This window comes from Suncus etruscus, chromosome 10 (assembly GCF_024139225.1).
Source record: "Suncus etruscus isolate mSunEtr1 chromosome 10, mSunEtr1.pri.cur, whole genome shotgun sequence".
Taxonomy (NCBI): domain Eukaryota; kingdom Metazoa; phylum Chordata; class Mammalia; order Eulipotyphla; family Soricidae; genus Suncus; species Suncus etruscus.
The window spans coordinates 38343072-38344915 of record NC_064857.1 but is presented as its reverse complement, the minus strand read 5'-3'; positions in this window follow the sequence as shown (position 1 = coordinate 38344915).

The following is a 1844-nucleotide window of genomic DNA, read 5'->3' as shown; positions in this document are numbered from 1 at the left end:
GACAGTTGTTGTGTGTTTTCAACCTTGGGTCATACTCCCTCCGGCCAAAAGGGTGGAGTAAAGAAATTGACTGAGAAGAAAGAGGGGAGGAAATTGGGGCATTGAAGTGTTGGCTTTTGGAAACAGGGTATACTGCAGACTCCAGCAGATATTAATTGGAGCAGAGTTCAGAAAACTATAATGTACCACTTTGGGGGCCTGCGTGATAGTGTGCAAAGCCATAGCCTTGCATGTGCTGACTGGGTTTGAGTCCCGGCACCATCAGAAGTGATCCTGAGCACTGCTGGGTGTGCCTCCACTTCCTTTCCCCGCCAAAAAAAAAAATTACCACTTGCATTTATCACCAAAAGAACTGGAGGAACCTGTCCAAACTGGGTGTTCCCGACCTGTAGTTCTATGTATCACAACACCTAGTATGAACTAGGGCTCAGGAATGTGTCCCGAACGACATCTTTTTTGTGCTGTATCTTGTAGTTTTCCAAATGCCTTCTTCACCTGGAATTCATTTCCCCTTCCTTCTCCCTGTGTTGTTGAATCACTTCTGTACTTGACTATCTTACTGGGTTAGTGTTGGGCCATGTTCCTGTCATAGTCCTCTGCCCTTCCTAGTAACAAAGAAGATTCAGATTTCACTGAGTTTAGTTTTTATCAAAGTGGGGAAATCTGAGCTATGATTCAGGGAATTAGAAGCTAGGCAGGACTTGATCTTGAGATTGTTTTTTTTGGTTGTTTGGTGGTGGGGTTTTGTTTATTTTGTTTGGGGGGACTATCCCCGGCAGCTCTCAGGTTCCTCCTGGCAGACTCAAGGGACCATATGTGATGCCAGGGATCAAACTCAGGTTGGCAGAGTGCAAGGCCAATACCAAATACCCTACTGCTGTGCTATCACTCTGGCCCTGTTTGTTTTTTCCTCCAGTATTCTTTCTCTTGGCTCCTGTGGCCCCTTCGTCTTTGATTCATTCAGACAATCTTTATGTCCTCTCTCAGCACAGGACTTAGTCATATGAAGTTGAATATTAGATAGTCTAACAATAGTGCATAGTGCCTGCTGTATAATAGTTACTTTATAACTAATAATAGTTATGATAGTTTTAAGAGTTCTAGTTACGGGGCCGGCGAGGTGGCGCTAGAGGTAAGGTGTCTGCCTTATAAGCGCTAGCCAAGGAAAGGACCACGGTTCGATCCCCCGGTGTCCCATATGGTCCCCCCAAGCCAGGGGCAATTTCTGAGCGCGTAGCCAGGAGTAACCCCTGAGCATCTAACGGGTGTGGCCCAAAAAACCAAAAAAAAAAAAAAAAGAGTTCTAGTTACTTTGCACATATTAACTCCTTACATACTTTTATTAAGAAGGCACTGTTGGGCCCAAAGAGATAGCACAGCAGTGTTTGCCTTGCAAGCAGCCAATCCAGGACCAAAGGTGGTTGGTTCAAATCCTGGTGTCCCATATGATCCCCTGTGCCTGCCAGGAGCTATTTCTGAGCAGACAGCCAGGAGTAGCCCCTGAGCACTGCCGGGTGTGGCCCAAAAACCAAAAATAAATAAATAAATAGGCACTGTTAGCCCCTCTTTTGGCATGTGACATCACACAAATAATCTAGTGTGAGGTCACAAAGCTGGTGGGTGTCAGACATAGAATCTCTGTATAGAGGCTGACGCTATAAATCAGGCTTTTCCAGCTGCTCACTGAAATAAAATGAGAGAGGAAAAGAGCCTGTCAGATGATCACTTTGTAGAGTATAAGCCTAGTTTGTGCCTGCTGATTAGACATGAACTGCTTAAGTTCAGCCTGGGCTTTTCCTTTTCTGTGAGAAAAAAAAGGCCTGAAGTACCTGCCTCAGACAAAT